This window comes from Argiope bruennichi, chromosome 7 (genome assembly GCF_947563725.1).
Source record: "Argiope bruennichi chromosome 7, qqArgBrue1.1, whole genome shotgun sequence".
In the NCBI taxonomy this organism is placed as follows: domain Eukaryota; kingdom Metazoa; phylum Arthropoda; class Arachnida; order Araneae; family Araneidae; genus Argiope; species Argiope bruennichi.
The window spans coordinates 29,250,899-29,272,119 of record NC_079157.1 but is presented as its reverse complement, the minus strand read 5'-3'; the positions used below and the strand labels follow the sequence as shown (position 1 = coordinate 29,272,119).

The following is a 21,221-nucleotide window of genomic DNA, read 5'->3' as shown; positions in this document are numbered from 1 at the left end:
ATTCTGTTGATTTAATATTCATTAAAAAGGACAGAGAAGAGCTATTTGGAAGACAGCATATAGCAAAATTTTTATTTTTTTTATTAATCTGCTTAATGATGAAGATTTTTAACCAAAAAATTTTTATAGCATGAGTTTTATATTTTCCCCTTTCTTGTTTGGTATTGTATTCATCAAAGAAAGAAATCGCTTAAAAGTAGCTTCTCAAATAAAGGCAATCGTTTGCAAAAATAAATTCAAGTTAAAATATCGATTTTTATTTATTCTTTTATTATTATTTTTTATTGGGCTCGATTTTTCATTCGGTTGACATGTCTAATTTTTCTGAAAAGGATGTTGCATTATTTACAAAAATTTTAACATGATTAAATTTATAGAATGGATGTTGTCTCTGAATTAAGTTAGAACATTTATAAGGCAAAAACATATTCGAGATTTCTGAAGGCTAGACCGTTCGACCGAAAGTTGGTTCGTAATTTGAATAATAAATGTTCACTAAGAAAAGTTTTTAAAATTGCAAATAGGTTTTTTTCTTTAAAAATTTATTGACGTTTTAACCCTTCGTCTCAATAACTTCGGAGCGTATTGTTGCATAGAAGTCATTCTTATGCCATTTTAAAATTCAAAATGTTAATTATTCAGTGATATCAATTTTATTTCTGTGTAACTTCTTTTCATATTTTAATTAAATATTTGAAAATATTTTAAAGAATATTTTATAATAATACTTTCTAGTACCTTTGTTACAGGGTTGGTCTTAGAAAACGCGAGGCCCAATCTGAAACTATTTTCTATAATACTTATTTCTAGACAATTTTTACCAGTTATATAAAATAACTTTTGTAAAAAAACCCCCACTTTTTAAAAGATATTCTAATTAGTGAATTAAAAGTAGATTTTAAAAAAATTTAATTGATTTTTTTAAATTTTTTTTAATTATTGTTACTATTCCCCTTTGGCAACTAGCTGGTTTGTCTAGAATTAACATTTGCTTTTCAATTAAATATTTTATGTAACTTGCTCTCTTAATAGATTCTCAAGCAAAATGTTTTTAAGCTTCAAATTTTTATAAACATATCACCGATACTATTATAGAAGCCTTTCCTTATTCTGTTCGTTCTTCGATGCCTTTCTCTAATTTTCTATGAGCTCCCGTAAAATGTAAACTTGAAATTGAAGCCGGAATTGATAAAACTTCAATAAATACATTTTTTAAAAACCAAACACGTCTTTAAAAAATATATGAGTTCAGAATTAATATCTAATTTGTATTACAGAATATTTACATATTTTATGAATTAAATAAAAATATAATTCAATAATATTTTCTTTGGCCTCGTCATAAAATTTTATTTTTAATTTTGCTTTCTAAAAGATCTAAATGACGTAATATTTTATTTTATTTCAATTAAAAAAGTACTTCTGTAAACGATTATGAAGTCTAAATTTTATACGATCCTTCAGACCTAGGAATCCTATTCAGTAAAATAATCTTGATCATCCTAACGTTTCCATCTTTGCGGCAAATCTGACCGAGTTATAAAGCCTTGAAGATCCTTATTTTAGGACAATAAAAAATGTAATTATTTTAGATTGATCAATCTTGGAGAAACTCAGGGCACTGATTTTGTATCTTCGAGGCAGTCAATGGAGTTCCGCGTTTTTATAAAACAGTGACATTCAAATTGTCATAATTCACTCAGTTTTGGTCACAAAAGGGCGAAAATTTTTTTTATATAATATAACAAAATATACATAGAAAAATTATTAAAAGCATGCCTCATATTTAAGTCAACTCAACATGGGAAAATAAACCAAACCTTCATATCTTGGTCATATCAGTGGGAAAAGGCTAAGATGAGGTATTAGGAGCAACAATGTAAATGGTTTCAGTTTCTCTTCAGTAATAAAATACAATGTTGTAAAATAAACTTAAAAACTTTAAAAAAAAATAATAAAAAAATTATATGGCAAAAAAATTTTCATCATTAAAAAGATAATGTTTTGAATTTTAAGATGCTGTACAAATTGTTTTTCTGCTATAATATTTTCAGAAATTATTGCAGAAACACCAAAATTTCACAAATTTTAATTAACTGAAAATTCAAAAAATCCCACCGAAATTTCAAATTTCCGCACTGAATATATGTGCAAAATTTGGTTGTTATAGATCAAACGATTTTCCCTGTACAGTACCAATACAAACACACACAAATTTATCTTTATAATTAGTGCAGATTATATGTAATTTAAAAATAAATTGGTTTTTTTTTCTCATATTCAGTACCGGATGACACTACTCATGTGAAATTAAAAATTAAGTAAATTGACAAGTTAATTTCTAGCAAAATTATGTATAGTCATAGAGAATACAAACGTGTAGTGCAATTTTGAACTGTGTCACTTGAGAGGGTGAATAAAAATTCTATAACAAAACTTCATCTTTACAAACATGAAATGCATTATCTACTAATAATAAAGCGCATTATTAGTAGAGTGATCTCTACTAATAATAAAGATGAATATGTGTTTGCGCGTTTGTATATCTGGGTGTTGACGCTCTATTAATCAAACCGTAAGACATATAGCAACCAAACTTAGTACACACTTACTATGTTGGACGGATAAAATGTGCACTTCGGAGCAATTTTTTAAAATTTCATTTAGAATTTTAATTAATTAAAAATTAAGCAAGTTCTTGATGCTTTTTCCCCTCGATAACTTTCGAAAATATTACAGTATAAATGTTATTTTTATATATTCAGAAATTTTTTTTTCAATGATTGTAATTTTTTGCAGTATAAATATTTTTTTCATATTTAATCAATTTTCTAAAAATATTTTAGGCACATTTTCCAGCACAAATCTTAAGAATTCTGAGCAAATATTAAGCGTATCAAGAATAATTATACAAAAGCATAAGAATTCTTGATGAACGCCAAAGTTATTATTAAATTTGCGAAAAAATGTTCAGTTTTCGTTTTACTGTGCGAATTATTATTCTGTCCTTTAAAAAAATTATGACTGGCAAAGCTGATCTCAGGAAAGTAAGCAATATAATTATCTAATTCTGCAAAAAAAAAAAAAAAAAAAAAAAAAAAATCTGAAAAATTTACATTTAAAATATTTTTAATATGAAGAAAAATGCCAATTTTTGTTTTGCCCTAGGTTAGAAATTAGATTGTATTGTTAAAAGATTAAAAATATCAAAGTGCATCCACGATGGTTAGTGGTGTTGGCAGAAAATAAGGGAAATGCATAGTAAAATGAATAGAATCATAGAAGTCTTCTAATATAATATTTATTATAGACTATCTATCAAAATTTGAAGCTTATAAATAATTTGCTAAAGAAGCTATTAAGACCCAGTTACGTAAAGTATTTAATTGAAAATTTTAGCGGCCATTAACTTTGGCTAGCCAGTTGGTCGGTGATTAGTATTAAATAAAATGTTGCTATAGATATAACTCAGCAATAGAATGGAAATCACAAATAGAAATTAACGCTAAATAGAAAATGATTAAAACGTGTTTTTCACACGGATTAATAAACCAAACATACTCGTAAATTTATATATACTTTAAAACATATCCTTTAATTTTTAATTCATGAATGCACATAAGCTAGCCAACAAATGGACAAAAATTTGTATACTATTTGTAATAAGTAAATAGGTCACTATACTATTTATTTCAGTGACTTAACAAAGATTTATGAAAATTCTTTATTTGGTACAAAAAGAAAATTGAAATGCAAGAACATTGTCAGAAATAAATAATTTTTAGGACTAATAAATAATTTTTAGGAATAATTGAAAATTAATAGATCATTATTGTTGTTTATTATTAGGGAGCAATTTTTCTTGTTTTTATTTCCTTTTGCGAACTTTTTATATAAATCCGAAATCCAGCTGATTTCACATCCAATCGATATAACTGCCCAACAATTTAAGCGTCCTTGCTGAATTAATGATCGTAAGTTTGTTTTATAATTAATGATTTAATGATCGTAATTAATTTCAAGTTGGAAAACTTTCTTTCTACAAATGCTAAAGAAACTGAAACTGTCAAGAGAATCCGTAGATGAATATATAAATTTGAAATGCGTCTTATCTGTTATCACAAGCCAGAAATTCAAAATTTTCATGGTTTTTTTAAAAAATTTTTTTTATTTTATTTTATTTCCAAATGCATTCTTCAATTTCCTCACAAAGCATTCAACTATCATATATTCATTCAAAAAAGAAATCGGAATGGGATTTTTTCCCCTTCTGCAAATTATTTCACGGAAAAAAACTATATTATTCCAAATGTTCCCATTAATGACATATGGATAAATGCGTCTTGTTAAAATGGTGATTAATAAAGAAAAATGTTGATAGAATATCCATAACTACTATAATGAAAAAAAGTTTTAAAAATTAAAAAAAAAAAAAATACTTATTTTTGTGAGCATTTGAGCTCACAAAAGTTAAAATAAAATTCTTAAAAATAACCTTTCAGGATTACAAGAAAATTCGAGTTAAGAACAAATATCTTGTTTTTGAATAAAGTCAGTGCAGAATAATAATATCATATCAGAATAATAATTTCATAAATTCACATTTCCTAGTTAAAAGGCTTTTATTTAAAAATTCCTTTATTCAAATTTTATAGAAAACACCACTTTTATAATGAACCAGAAATCAATGCATAAAATGCTAATTATTTTTTAAAGAAGAAATGCCTTGAAATTTTTATTTTCTGCTCATGAAAAGTTTCGCCACAGATCCATTAGTAAATAGCATGTTAAGTGGACAAGAAGTTAATTTTCGTTGCTGAAGAGTTTTAACTTTCCGAATTCTTCTAAATTGTAAATTCTAAAAAAAGATAGAAACAATGATAGACAAAAAACTGGTAACAATGATAGAAACAGGAAAAAAAAAAAAAAAAAAAAAAAAAAAGCTGATACAAAATTAGTAGTAACATTGAAAACGGCTTTGAGCTTTTTTTTTCAACAGTGAAATATATATTGTTGCAAAATACGTTTAAAATATATTTCAAAAAATTTATTAAATATTGTAAGAAAAATTGTATGATAAACAAATTTGGTATCATTAAAAGGATATATATATATATATATATATATATATATATATATATATATAAATTTTATAATGCTATAAAAACTATTTTTCTACTGTAAACTTTTAAAAAGTTATCCTGAATAAAGACCAATATTTCGATTAATTTTTAATTAATTAAAAAAATTTTTAATCACTCTGAAAAGCACATTTTTACCCACCAAACTAAATATTTGCCAAATTTGATTGATACATGTCAAAAAGGCTGGTTTGTAAAGTCAGCACATGTACAGACAGTCAGAAGCTTTTTCCTTATGTTTAAGTATCAAAATTTAGTTAAAATACCAATACTTTTTCTCACTAAACATTCTTGCCAGCAGGCTTATGTGTTTTTAGCAAAGACTAATCACTCCCTAGCCCCTTTTTTCAATGGGCTAAGAATGATTTATTGGACGTTTGACTCGTACGGAAATGTCTGGTCCCAATACCCTTCTCGTGCCCCCGCCCTTTTTCCCCTACTAAATAGACAAACTAGCTGTAAATTTTATGTTATGAACATACAATACCCTTCTTAAAAAGACTACTAGGATTCTTTTATGTTTGTTAAGGTCCATGGCAAGGGGGAAGAAAAATTAACCCTGTATGACGAAATAAGAAAGAGACCTTATGAACGTCGCCCAATTGGAAGCAATCGACTAAAGACCGATCCTGCTTAATTCTTGGTCTTATACTCAAGAATGTGTTTGATATTGTCGATATTAAACACCATTTTTATTTACTTTATAGCTGTTGTAATTAAGGGAAAAGAATAATATAAAGATAGATTAAAATGAAACCTAAAATACTATTATACTACGATATTTCGAATTAAAGGTTCGAATCACCTTAATATTTATTTTTTTTATAATTTCTGTGATAAATTTGAAAAGAGAATATAAGCAGTCTATAGAAAATATAAGGATCTTTTTGATCTGTCGTCAAAGACATTTTTTTCCTTAATCTGTTCTCTCCTAGCAGATAACAAGTGGTCAAGATCAATTACATGATGTCATTGATACCGGATAAGATTAATGTATTAATCATTGGAAGGAGTAATAGGATTTAATTGAACAAAATTAAAACACAGTGCCTGAAAATTTGCCATTGTAGGATATCCTCTTTCCGAAAACTAAGAGAACTGCTCCACTTCGGACTCCTTCATGGTTTTTTTTTTTTTTTTCTATCATTTTTCCTGATGGGTTTTCCAATATCCTTCTATTGATAGCGTTTGAAAAAGTCATAACAATAGTTTTTGATGCAAATTTAATTGAATTTTTTATTTCTTAAGATTTGAAGTCTGATTGGAAGAATTTACTTGATAAAAACAAATATCATAAATCCCATAATGGGTTTGAAGGGGTTTATACATTCCAGCTTATTTTCATCAAATAATCTACAAACAAGTTCATAACATTTTCAGAGAATAAATGTAGATTATTCAAAGAATAGTAGTTGATTAGAAAAGATATGTAAAAATTTATAGAACAATTAAAGGTCCATGCTACACATTCAACATTAATATAACAATATAGGCGCATACCCGGTAGCTGAACATAAATGCTAAATAGAGAATTAGTCAATAAATTAATTTTGGATTTTAAGAGGAGTCGGTGCATAACTAAACAGGTATTCCATGTATGACATGGCTAGAGCGGAAGAAGAAACATGAGCTCTAATGTTAGCTAACTATTTAATAAATGATATAAGTAATGGTATAAGTAGACCCAATGATATAAGTAGACTGTTTTGTTTCACATTGAAAACACATTTACATTATAAGGATGATTATTGTTAGATGTATACTTTGGAAACGAAATCGAAATAATTAGAGATGTACCAGCTGCTTTCGGTGACCAGTTGGTCTGTCCATCATACATTTAGTATTACTTTAATTATGTCAATTAAAGTATTTGCAATAAATTTAATTTTTGTTAAATTAATGTATGAATTGCAAAAAAAAATAACAAGTTATATATAGTTGTAAATTATAAAAAATACTGTTTATGAGAATTTTTTTGAGAATTATTTTTTTAATACTTAATTTTAGTTTAATTCTTCTTTAATTCTTAGTTTTTTATGAGAATTACTGTTTAAGCAAACTATAATATATAAATAATTAACATAACCTTCGAAAAGAATTATCTTGCAGTTGATAGAAGACTTATTTAATGATTGAGCTAAGAAGTAAATATATTAAAACTAATAGAAAGTTAATTTTTAAAATTGCTTTTTATTAAATGATAGAAAAAAGCCATAAAAAGCTGGTCAAATAAAAAAATCAACTGTATTTTATTAGGGGAAAAAATGATGCTCCAGTTATACCTAATTTCTAATTTTATGTTAACCTAAAATAAATGAAATAAAATAAATAATCGAAATGAAAATAATAAAGTAGATTTGAATCTTTATACAAAATATTATAGAAAGCCAAGATTTTAGATTTTAATTGTTTAGTTTTATATTATCTTTAAAAAAATTAAAATGACAATAATATGCGCATAAAATTGTATTGAATATCACTGCAATGTGCTCATGTAGAAGTATAGTTTACTAAACCAATGAAAAATATTTTTGAAAAATATGTTTAAAAGTATTTTGAAAAATACTAAGATCAAAGAAGAAAAATATTGAATGGATTAAAAAAAAAAAAAAAAAAGATAACTGAAAATCTAATTTTTTTAAAATTTAAAATGTTTTTGGTCAGTGATATATTTCGAAGTTATAAAGAAAATGTTGGAATTTTGTTAATTTTTTATTAAAATTTTAATTTAATTTTTGAAACAAGATTTCTTAATATTGCTATCTAAGAAATAACTAATTGCCAGCCAAATTTGGAAGCTCTAAGTCCAACAACCTGCCTCGAAAGTTGCAATTTATTGATAGCATGCCACCCTTTAAATTTTATTATATTAAAAGTATGAATAATTTTATCTCATATTTTTTAACAAAGAAAAATCGTTCAGCTTTGATTGAAAAATGAAAATGATTTGTCTTTTATTTACGATATTGCTGAAAATCGAAATTTAAAAATTTGTTAAAATAAAGAATATCATAAGATTTTATACTTAAAAAGATATATATCTAAATATACTTTTATTTTAAAGATGAATTAAAATCTTTATTTTAATTTGGAAATATTTTCGAAAGTTATTGCACGAAAACTTCAAACTTTTTCGCTGTTTTTAAATAATAAAAATTAAAAAATTGCTCTACCAAACATTACACTTTCCTACCCTCCAAAACATATTTATTCTTCTCTGCGTACACACACGCACGTTCTCTTTTATTAGAAAAAAAATTTGCATATAGTAAAAGATTTATATATATATATATATATTATATGGAGAGTCCTTGCAGTCAAATGTTATTTCGAATCGCAATAACATAAAAGCATTTATTTATTCAAATTTCGCATCAAAATATTTCTATTATTTTCGACTGTTGGAGATGTTTTCTTTCAAATGAAAAATAATTATACAATAATAAAATAAATAAAAAATAATAAATAAATACATTTATATTTTCAATAAGTTATTTAATAAATGATAATTTTTAACAAATGACTTAAAAAAATTCTTAATAAATAAATACATTTTAATAATAATAAAGAATTTATTTACATTAAAATCAATTTAAAAAAAAATATCAGATGAATTTCTGAAAGAGTGTAAAAGAAACGAGTAAAGTTTCAGAAAGAGTAAAAGAAACGAAACAGTTTGACGATTCCAAGTTTTGGCGGAATAAAATAAAAAACAAAATCGCGTAATAGGAAATAAAAAAGATTGGCATAATTCGCCACAAATGCGCTTATTTGCCAAATCTTATAACCCCTATTATAGCTAATCCTGCAATTGGGATAGTTCTTGTTAGCGCCTATAGATGGCTTAGACTGCTGGCGCCGTCTACAGGCACTAATTAGAACCTAGCTTGATCCTCCAATACGTTCTCCGGTTAACTCTACCCATCTTATAATACAGTCATTTCAAGTGATGACAAAAGGATCTAAAGCTTGATAAATATCAATTAATGCAATTCAGTCTTTGGCACATGATATTGAAATAGTTGCAAGTAAGTTTCAGTTGATTAATCACGTTTTTAAGGGATCATATTTTTATACAAATAAGTTTACATCACAAATTGTTTAGATACTTTGTTAAGAATGTAATTCTTATTTCATTAGTTAATTAAAGTTCCAGAAATCTAGTTAATATTTTTCCGAGAGTCAAAAGTTATTTTTCATTTTCTGTGTGTTTGAATTGATGTTATGAATGCAGCTAAATATTTTTACTGTTATTTGTTATTTTAATTTATCCTTGTATCTACAACAGAGACATATCTAAATCTGAAGAGTAATAGATACAGTTCGATTTTAATGGAGACCAAAAAGCGTCAAGTAAAAATTTTGCCAAATTATAAAAATATACTCAAGTAAATTATAATTTATCATGAAAAATTTGAATGTGCGAATTACATGCTATATAGTTTCACGATTGAATTCGCTAAATAGGTGATTTTTTTTGGGGGGGGGGCGCTTTTTGGTCGCCATTAAAACCGACAAGTACCGAAAAATATCTCACCTCCATATATATTTAAATATGTGAGATATGTTTTAAGATTTAAAAAAAACAAAAACACATACCAGAGAGAAAAAAAATTATGAAGAGAAATCTACTATTATAGATAAAGTGTGAAAAATATTTTAATATTTTCAGAATGTTTTGTATAGTATTTGGTAAATTTAAAATTAATGTTCTATTGCTAAAGAAAAATTTTTTTGGCAGATTTTGTGCCAGTTGTGTTGTGATATTCTTCATTGCAACCCTAAAAATTGTTTGTTACCTAATTTTGAAGTATTTAAGATGGCGGATATATTGCAATTTTTTGCAATAATGGCTCGAAGTAGTCTTTCTTGGCGAGAAACAGGACGTTAATTTAAGATTAATTCCGAATTCTTGACCTTGAGGTTATATGAATAAATTCTTATTTCCTATTGTGATATTTCATTAAAGATCACTTTTTAAAAATTACAATGCATTGTGTATAATAATTAGCCATTATCCAGTGTTTAACAGAGGAATAGTGACAACATTCATATCTATCTGTGTTTGAAACAGGGATTCATTTTACTTCTTACTGTAAGATTATTCTGTTTTGAAATGTTGTTGCATTTAATGTTACACAAAGTATTATCCTTTTGTATAATACCAGGTTTCTTTGTGTAAATCTCTTTTTAACATATTCGTTTAAGTGCCCCGTTTATAAACATGATTATTCTTAAAAAAATTTTTTTTAATGAAATAAAAATAAATGCTATAAAGAGGAATTGCCTTTTTAAAAGTAAATACATGATATATATATATATATCAAGCAACAGCTAAGTATTATAATAAAAGAAGGTTTGTGATAAATATAGATAGATATCAAATTATTGTTCTTTAAATGTTTTAATTTAAAAATTGGTTTTCAATTTTATAGATTTATTATGTTCATCAACTTTAAAAATACATCATTAGATAAAGAGTCGATTATAAAAAGCAATAATATATTAATATGTCAATAAAGTGATGAAATAATTATCTGAATATTAGAAATTAAATAAATGAGCAAATTCATTAAAAATTTTGAATATAAGTCCTTACTTAAAAAAAAAAAAAAAACTGTTGAATTGTAAGTTTTAAATTTTTTAACAGAAATTTTATTATACTGTTCAAGAAAAAATTGTGGCACATTTAATTTATTTAAATAAATCTCCAAGTAGGTTAACCATTAAAAAGTTATTATGAAAACTAATCATAAAAGAAATTATAAATAAAATCTGGATTTACATGACCTATTGACTATCAGTTGATCTGTTGATTTCATGCTAACAACTTTTCTAGTTGTAAAGGCCTCATAAGTACTTTTACTTTTTTGGAAGAAAACTAAAACTTTCTTTAATATATATTATAGTATTTTCTAGAAAATGTTGGATAGAAATATGGAGTAAGATTGACTTTATTATAAAAAAAATGTAATCAGCAAATCCTGTAATTCTAAACAAAATTGTATGAGAAATTTTAAGAGACAATGAATCCGCTATGCAGCACTATGCAAGAAGAATCAAGCTGTTTCTTGTTGTATAATGTTAGATGGAAGCATGAAGTCTGACTGATTATACCTTATGTTCTCTGTTAAAAACAGAAAGCAGTTTGATGCATAACATTTTTAAATTATCTTGTTGGCTGTAATTACCTAGGCTGTAATTGTTTCAAGATCTATAGATAGTATAGGTAGAAGAGTTTGGTCCTTTCTAAGAAATATTGAGATCTTAGTTCAATTAGAAGGAGTATTCAACCATTCTAGAATTAAAATAGTAAACTTACTGCCAGTTGTATTTTTTTAAATTATAATTTATGTAAATAAAAAAAAATTACAACAATTTTTTTTTTTTTTTTTTTACTTTAAAATATTCTGCTTGCATTTACATCATTTATGCAACATTGAAATTAAATGTATTCTTCCTATTGTCAGAATAAATGACATTTAAATAATTTCAAACAAATCTGATTTAATCAATAGTTTCATGTGTTCATTTGTAGCACTAAGAATATTAGTCCTTTTTTTTTTTTTTGGTTCTGAATAAAACATATGTATATATATATACTTTTATTCTCTACAAATATTAAAAAGATCTGGATTATATATATATTAACTCACTATATTCCTTCCACAGCCTTGAAAATAAAACAAAGCAAATAATGAAAGTATTTAAAATGATGGAGCTTTGACTCTGAAATCAGGTTAATTATTAATGTATTTAAGTTGAAAATTGTTTAGGATAATTGCTTAAATAAAGCAAAAAAGAAGCATTGGAATGCATTTGTTTTGTTCACAGAAATGAAATGTTACTAACCTGGATTTATGATGTTAGTCATTACCAGGTTAAGCAAGTTTATTTTCCCCCCTGCTTTTATATATCAACATTTAATATAAATTACTTTTTTCAAATATAAATAATTGGTATTTATTTGAAATAAATGGTTATATTCTGTAGAAGTTTTGATGTCAAAACAATTCTGGTCATTCTGTGTAACTAATTTCATTTAATAAATAAGAATTAATAATTTATGGAATACAATTTTCTATTATTAATTTTCGTTACTGAATTCATATTGTTTAGTAAAATTATTGAAATTCTTTTAATACAGTTGAAAGAATATATTAAAGTTAATTGTTTGTTTAAATTCCATAACACAAACATATGCATAATTAAGTGAAATATTTAATTACCAGAATTATTCATAGTTTTAAATAGATTTTCTTTAATTAAGTTCTCTTTCCTAATCATATAAAATTATATTTGTTTGCTTTTATTTTTAGCAAAAGTATTTTTTATAACATACATATTACAAGGTAAGGAAAAATTTAAGTATATGAATGTAAAAGAAAGAAATTTCTATCAAAGAATATGCACTGTGATGAGATTTGCATTTTTTTAAAACTTTGAAATCATTATAAATCGTTAGTCCTTTTTAATTTAAACTAGGGTTATACAAAAACCGACTTTTTGAAAAACCGGTTTTCTAATTCGATATTTCTAAAAAACCCAGTTTTTTTCCGGTTTTCGAATTTTTGTCAAAAAAAAAAATGAAAAAATAAAATATTTTTCCCTATTCTATTTTTTTATTTTATTTTAATTTATATAAAATAACAAAAAACGAAATCAATATCAAAATCAAAATATAAAAAACAAAATTAAAGATTACATATACATATTACTTACACAAAATAACGAAAACTCAAACAAAAATTTCAAATAATATTTATATTATTTTCACTAATTTTAATTTCTCCTAAGAAAATAGGATTTTAAAAAACATAAAATATCCACTGAAAGGTGGCTAAGTTTCATTCTTATTTTGGACACAATATTGCCTGAAATTGAAAATACTCGTTCACTAGTTACTGAGTTTGGCATCAAATTACAAATCTAAGTTTTTTGTTCTTTTATTCGTTTGTTCAAATAATGAAAATTCAGCTTTCAGTGTCTTTGGATTTGTAAGTTTTTCTTCAAGGTTTTCAAGAAATTAAACAATTATATTATATCCGACAATTATTTTATGAACTGCTTTCAAATGATTATGTAGATTGCTCATAGATGATCCTTTGCAGCTCAACATTGTATTACAATGATTTCAGATTGCCTTGTGTCTATTCCGAACTTTTTAAAATTATTCCAAACTTTATCAAAAAATGAAATTAAAGTTATTGAATAAATATTTTCGACATTTATTTTACAATTTTATTATTTTAACTATTAATATTAATGCAATTTAAAATAATCTAATCTATACATTTTCTAGGAATTTTGAAAAAAAAAAAAAAAAAAAACACTTCTTAATCTAATTCCTATGCTTGCTAAAGACATAATTTATGTTAAAACGTTGCGAAAGAAAATATGGAATATTTTAACACCCTGTGCTTTATTTAAAATTCCAATTTTATTTTTATTGAATATTTCATATTGATATGGCTAGTTCAAGTGGTGTAGTAAAAAAGCTTTAAGGAGTGGTACGAAGAAAATTTTATATATCATTAAATACTGTGATCAGGAAGCAGAAAGCGGGGAATTATTTATTCCTTTCACACGTTCTTCGAAACGAGCCAGTCAAATTGCTGACGTTTGTATTAGCACCGACTTCATACCGATAGACAAAACATCCGACGAGAAGCAAGAGATGAACTTTATCAAACTTTTGTTTCACCTAGAAAAAAAAAGTGAAAAGGGACGTTCATGAAAAACATACATTGACGAATTCGAGGCTCTACTGTGCAGTGCACAAGCACTGGCCAACGCAACTTGCAACGTCGAAAAAATGTGTTTGCTGCCCGTTGCATAGAATGAATAGCAAATCAAATAAGTTCAAAATTAATTTTTACATAATAATACGAATTCTTAAAACCGATTTTCTTAATTTAAAAACCGGTTTTTTAAAATAGGGTTTGAAAACCGTCAAACCCTAATTTAAACGGTTTTTTATTACAAAATTATTTTGTATTCTTGTATTTTATTTGCTAATTAGCCAAGGATTTCTCAAAAGAGTAATTATTTCAAAAAGTAAACGATTTTTTTTTTTTTTTTTTGATGTTACTGTTTTGTTTTTTACTATGCATATTATAGAAATATAAAAAATGGTACCAGAATGAAATATATCATGTTTACATTGCTTATTTTAAATTAACGGTTTTACAAAGCAAAGCATTGAATTTAAATTGGTGTTTCATTTGGAGAAAACTAAACCACATATTAACTTAAAAATATAAGAAATTTAAGTTATGAAGTACTGAAAATATTGCGTATAAAATAAATTTCTCTGGACATATTACTTTGATGTTGTAGGTTTGGAAATTAAATAATTAAGCTGAAATCAATGGAAATTTGTGTTAAACTTTAAATTGAATTTTAGTTGAAAATTTTGATGTTAAATGCAGATCTTTGCTGAGGGGTAAGGGGGCTTTCTTTTCTGTAGTATATTCAAAGTAATGAATTTCTTCTTTGTTTTTTTTTGGAAATGTATGCATGGTTTCAAAAAATTTTAATCAAAGGTCTTTTGCTTTGTCCTCTTTATATTTTGTAATTATGAAAGATAAATATTTTTTCTTTCCCTCAATTTTAATGAGCTTCTAAAAGTGTTTAAGCTTCAGAAAACATATACAAGTTTTATAGGAAAAAAAATGATAAATTTAATTACGTAACTAAAAATTTCGATCTTTGTAAAAGTGAACTTTTTGGTTATTGCTGTTATTTATGAAAAAAAAAAATTTTAATGAAAAGAAATCGAATGTTCATAATTTATTCTATTCGTGTAGATGCATGGGTTCATTAAAATAAAGCAAATCATATTTTTAAAATCATATTCAAAAGTAATTTCTATGATTTATTTCTATTATTATTATTGAGAATATTTCTGAAATATCTTTACTTTCTAAAATATTATTCAAAAATGAATCTAAACAGTTTTTCATTTCATATCTATGATTTGGAACGCAGGCGTTTTCATTTCGCATTTGGAAACCCTTATAAAGAAATGGAGTAAATCCTTCCGTACACAACCGCTACGATGTTTCCATAATTGCTAGTTTATTATTATTTGTGTGTGCGCGTGTGTGTATTTTTCCCCTCCCTGCGTCCCTTCCCTGCGATTTTATTGAATAAGCATATTAATTTACAAATTATTAATTTAAATATTTAGTTAAAGTTGGAGTTTTTATATTATTATTAAATAATCGAGTAACGTCGAATGACTTTTAGTTGCTATACGTTCCCAATCAGATTTAGATTGACATGTCCAATCAGATTAGAATCAGATTTCAGATTCTTTATCTAAACACTTTCATATTAAATAAAAAGAAAATTTGTGGCATCGTAGGTTTCGCTGGAATTTTTATTGTCTTATTGTGCCCTTTCTTCCTAAATACAGAAGACCGCAGTGCTGATTTTTCGATGTCACTAATACTTTGAATTGCTTGGCGTATGGTTGGCCATTTTCAGATATGTTCTACCATAGCCAAACAAGCGTACGGCAAGAAAACCTTAATATTAATTCGGTGCTATCGTCTTTTGCATTTAAAAGATGTTTAATGTGTAACCAAGCATTTTAAATTATCTATAACAAAAACTTTTACTTTTTTTACTTTTACTTTTTTTTAAATATAAAATTTTAATAAATAAGTATTTTTAATTACAATGGGGAGGGGACAAAGATTTTCAGTGGAAATTTTGTTGTCTTTGAAGCTATATGCAACTTTGAGTTCAATTTTAATAAATATTTGTAGTTACACCAAACTTCCTGTAGCAGATTCTAATGAATATATTTCAACTACACCATACATGATAAATATATTTAGCTTTTGGAAATGTTTGCAAATTTATAAGACGTTGCCATTTTTATTAAAAATTACCGAATTTTTTCATCAAAAGACCGGTAAAATAATTAAATACATTTAAGGAAATACAATCTAAAAATCATTTTCTGAAATTATGTTTACGGTCAAGGAAAATAATGGAAAATGCAATTTTTCCAGTTAACGCAATGAATAATAACTGTATAACGCAATAAAAATTAAATAGTAACGCTGCAAAAACATTTTAATACGATACAAAAAATTTTGTTATCACTTTGAAATATTAAAATTGATAATCAAAATGTCTTTTTCTTGATTTTAAACCGATTTTATTTCCTTTTAGTTAGATGTATTATTTTTGTATTATGACTGACACTATAATTTCACTGACATACTTCTCTAGTTTTAAATCCGCTCTTTATGGATCATGTAGCTTTTAAACATCAGTGTATCAATCGTATTCAAATTCAAGTGATTATACAAATCATATTCAAGTTTGAGATTATCAATTCTAGTATTTCAGAAAGAATTATATATTTTTACATCGTTAGTTACATGATAACGCTGCAATATGTGGGTCTTGATTTTTTTCTCGCAAAACTAAAGCTTCTTTGGACAAAACAATCAATTAGAATGCTTTTAAAATTTTCATTTTTATGCTGTAAGTCTTTGTAATCAATGCTCAGCAAATTTTTATTGAAGAGTAAGTTGGTTTCTATTAGTTTTTATAATAGAATCGGAAAAGCCTAATGTTTGATAACTGAAACTTTTTTTAAAAAACTATTTTTCATCATGTTACATTGTTTGTTTACTCCAGATGTTTTGCCCTGTTATATGTAGTTTGATTCTGGGGGGGGGGGGGGGAGCTGTACAGTAAAAAAGAAAAAGAAATTACAGTAAATTACATGTTTTCTAGATTTCCAGAACATTTTTATGGATAACAATCGCATAATAATTTCATAATTTGTCTTTAAGTTTATTATGGATTTTAATTTTTCCTTTAACTATTGTCATTTAATTTTATAAGAAATAAGTCTATTCATTTCTTTCCGTATATATTCTATTATACATTTTTACTTTAGAATTGTGGTTTTCTTGCAAATGCCTTTCACTATCATGTGAGCTTTAGAATCTTTATTTCAAAATTTATTCAGCATTACAATTTTCACTGTGCCCATGATCTGTCAAAAATTCTAAATGAATGAATTTCCAAGAATTTTGATGTCTTCTAACAGTTCTTAAGTAGTTTCATAACGAAAGTTTTCCTATAATGCTCACATATTTTACATTTTACTGTATACACTATTACTTCTTAATCTAAAATTTTCTATGTATTAATTGAAAAAAAAAAACGGGACACGGATATTTAGTGACATAGACTTCTGTAGTATTTTAAGCTATAACATAAATTTCAAAAACAGTTTCCAGTAAAAAATATAAAAAATAAGAAAAAAGAACATTCAAATCTATACTTTTAAGCAATATAATGCTTGAAAATAAGAAAATGCCTTTTCTAATTAGTTATTTGCCATTTTATAACTTTTTAAATGTCTTCTTCCCATTATTATTTATACTATGATTTTGCTTGTAGTAATCGTGTAAGAACGATTATACCTAACTGTATGGCCTATGAAGAGAATAAATGAAACAAATTTCGAAAATTTAAGAAAAAGAGGAATGTATATCTTAATATCAATAATTTTATTATTTTAAGTGTTCGTGAAAATTTTGAAATATTTTATTGATAAATTAAATGCAAAAAACCAACGTTTGTAGCTTTTCTATTTACGTTCGTGAGCAAATATAGTGGCCAGTTTTGAAAGCCCACGCAATAATTTTAATCTATAAAATTGCTGATATGTATTTTTTTTTTTTTCTATATGGAAGTGGAATTGGATAAAGTCCATTGGACTATCAGAAAGAGACATTGTTGCAATAGAATTTATAGTTAATAGGTTTCTTCAACAAGCTGTATAAATGCGAGATTTTTCTATATTATCAAAATCTAATGAATTGGGAAAAACGAGAGAGAAAACTGAGCAATCGAAGAATAAAGTAAAAAAATTATAAACAGAAACTGAAAATATTGTTTACATTGTTTGTAAAATTTGCATTATAGTTATGATTTAGATTTGTTTATTTATGTCCTTAACTTTTTTTCTTTTAAGGTGAACGTAAGTTAAATGGCAACATGATGTTTTATTTATATTCCTTATGATAAGATTATATAACAACACACATGGACGATGATCACACATATATAAGGAAACACATAATATATACATTTAAAGTAGAAATTGCCGCTAACAAAGAGGTTACTAATAATTCTTTTTGCCGCTAACAAAAGAGCGAGCGGTGCCTGCTTGCACCAGTTTCACACCAACTCTCAGGTTGAAGTGTTGACAGTAAAAAAAGCTTAAGTGCGCTTCCCTCGCATTCCAAACATACATATGGTTTTGAGCCTATTGCGCCATCTATGTTCAGTATTAAATTTTACTATATGAATAAGTATACAAAGAATAAAAAATACAAATAAAATAAATAAAAACTAAAATTACAAATAATAAAATCAAATAAACACAAATAATCTTCTAAAATGATGTTATTTTCGTGAAATTATACATAAAAGTGGAGCTCTCTGTAATTGTAGGGATTAGAAACTTGATTAAACAGTGTGCGAACGGTTTAATATTTTATTATCTAAAGAAAACGTTTCTAACATATTTTACTTTATAGTGGTTTGTCAATTTACAAAAGGAATGGCCGTAATGGAAATGAGTAAACTCCACGATTAGGAAAAACACATTTTTCTTACTTCCAAGACTGTTTTACTTTTATTAATGACAAATGGGATCATATCAGTTTAAATATCGTAGCTTGTCTGAGCAATAGGAAGAAAATTTCTCGTCCATTGTGCATACTCTTTACTCTTTACTCTTTAGTAAAAATGCTATCCCAAAGAATGCCTTGAATGGCTTTGGCATGCAATGGTTGCTTTAATATTCAGCATTTTTGCAGAATCTATCGTGCGATACTTGGGGAGTTTTTTTTTTTTCCGTTAATCCTTTTTAATCAGCCATATGCCTTTCAATATGTCTTGTTGGATTTGGCTCAAATTTTGTTGGGTATCTGTATTATAGATGTTAAATTTGTGTACAGAATTTTATCTGCCTATCTCTTTTAGTATTGTAATTATTCTGTTAGATTATATTCGAGCAGTTGGACAGACAGATGTCCTCTGAACGAAATTTATTCAAAATATGACAAAAACCTACGAATTTTTTGTAAAAACTATATACTAAATTTCATCTATCTAAATTTAACCCAAAGCGTTTTTGAGTTATTTTTGTCACGGACAGATAGACATTTTCCGAAAATGTGTTTTTCGAAGGGAGATCTGAAACGTAAAGATTTGTTCGAATTCGATCGAATTTTAATTTTTTGAAAACTACAATACCATCTCTATAGCTTATATGCAAGAAATTAATAAAATTCTGTACATAGATTTAAAATCTACATCGTAGACGCCTATTAAGGTTTGAGCCAAATCCAACAAGGGGTTGACCTTCTGCCTGTACTTACAGAAACATGTAAATGCGATAACTCAAAGACTTAATGACTTAAATTGGTCAATCAATTTGGTATGGGATTTTGTGACTACAAGTGTAGTTTTTTTTTTCCCCGTCAATTTTTTTTTTTTTTCAACCTGTGGGGAAAAACATGTTTAAAGCACAAATTCGACTTTTGGATGCTATTAACCGCAAGCCAGCGATTAATCACCAAAAGAGTCGCCACTGATAACATGATAGATTTAGAATAAAAAGTACAGTAGACTCCCGATTATCCGCGGGCGGGTTATCCGCGGTGCGGATTATCCGCGCCTGCCACACAGTTTTTTTTTTTTTTTTTTTGACTGATTTTTTCAAAAAGGTGCAGTGTTACAGTTATGCTTTTGTAATTACATAATACATTACAGTATTAAAACAGTAAATATGTATTAATTTTTCTGTGTATCCTTGACGCCTCTCGTAAATATAAAGCACTTTTCTGTTTTCATTAACAAAATGCAATTTAGGTTAGTTTTGAATGACATACTAAAATATTAAGCGTTAGTTAAATATTTCCTGCTGTTTATTTTACGTTTTATTGTACATAAAACGATTTTTCAAAGTTGGAATGACTGTTTTCTCTTTTGCTATACCCGTTTTTAGCTTTTTTCGGATTATCCGCGGCGGCCGCGCCACCCAATTCCGCGGATAATCGGGAGTGTACTGTATTTCGTAACTATTGTACGACAATGTCATGGAAGGCTTCTTCTGGAATAATACTTTTATTAGAGAGTATGCTAGAAAGTTTGGGGAAGACAACTCCCGTTACATCATTCGTGCAACGTTAATGTCATTGGTCTGAACAATGGCAGTAGTCCAACTTATGTAGTTGTTGTAGAACCTGAAGTCGGGGTCTTGTAAGACCGTTGGGCATATACATTTTGCCTGCCCAGATTTTGAATTTATTTGCACAATAAGCATAAATGTTATTATTTACATATATTTTTTAAAATAACATCGGAGATTTTTTTTTTTCTTATGTTCGCCGTATTACTGAGAATATACTGCAGAAATAAAACACACCCATTTGAGCCTTAACGCAAATATATTTAAAATAGCTAATGATACAACCTCTTTTATTCCAGTTAATAGGAAAAAATATGTGGATCAAACGAGATCTTAGTTCTAAAATTAATTAAGAAATGCAGACGATATTTTTTATTCAATATAATTGAAAAACGAAACTATTTATTTTATGTCATAAAACTTGTATTTTCTGCGTTTTAATAAAAAAAAAAAAAAAAAAAAAAAAAAAAATTCCTTCAAAAGTATTTTTAAATGCAGACGATATTTTTTAATTTCTTGGCGGCTGATACAATATTTTGTCATTTGCTTTAGAAACTCCAATGATTTTCAATAACATTTCAAATTTTGAAACAAATCTGTTAATATTTTTTGTGATGTTTTTGTTAGTTTAATATTATTCAATTTGCAATAAATGTCTAATCATATATTAATAATCATGTTTTATGAATATTTCAATATGGATAGTTCATTATTTATGATGCTTTCATTATCAATGAAAAATGGAAAAAGTTTGAAAATTTTAAATTATAAAGAATCTACCTTTACCTTTCATTTTGCTTAGAAGGATTTTTTTTTTTTAATTTCACTAGTTTTAGTGTGAT

General features: G+C 26.1%; 1 protein-coding gene across 2 annotated transcripts in view; it reads left to right on the top strand.

The window, feature by feature from the left end:
- Positions 1-9,063: 9,063 nt before the first annotated feature.
- LOC129976173 (zinc finger protein 568-like) overlaps positions 9,064-21,221 on the top strand; it is a 37,718-nt gene continuing 25,560 nt past the window's right edge. The window contains exon 1 of one of the 2 annotated variants that reach the window (XM_056089608.1): positions 9,064-9,169. The gene's annotated coding sequence lies outside the window, so the exon portion shown is untranslated. The remainder of the gene's footprint in view (positions 9,170-21,221) is intronic. The other variant, XM_056089606.1, reaches the window with a different exon arrangement.